Raw genomic sequence first — 296 nt, forward strand, 5'->3', positions numbered from 1 at the left:
TATATATATATATATATATATATATATTTATGTATGTATGTATGTATGTATGTATGCACGTGTTTATATGTTTGTTTACATGTGTGCATACATATATGTGTGTATATATATATTGCTTTTATATATGCACAAGTAGATATATTTTTATATATATTCTTTTGTGTTGTTTGTTTATTTATATATTTGTACTTATATTTTCATGTTTGTTGTTTTTTGCTTGACGTTATTATGATGAGAAAATGAAAGTTAGAAAGAGAGAGAGAGAGAGAGAGAGAGAGAGAGAGAGAGAGAGAGAG

The sequence above is a fragment of the Octopus bimaculoides genome, chromosome 10 (genome assembly GCF_001194135.2).
Source record: "Octopus bimaculoides isolate UCB-OBI-ISO-001 chromosome 10, ASM119413v2, whole genome shotgun sequence".
NCBI lineage: Eukaryota > Metazoa > Mollusca > Cephalopoda > Octopoda > Octopodidae > Octopus > Octopus bimaculoides.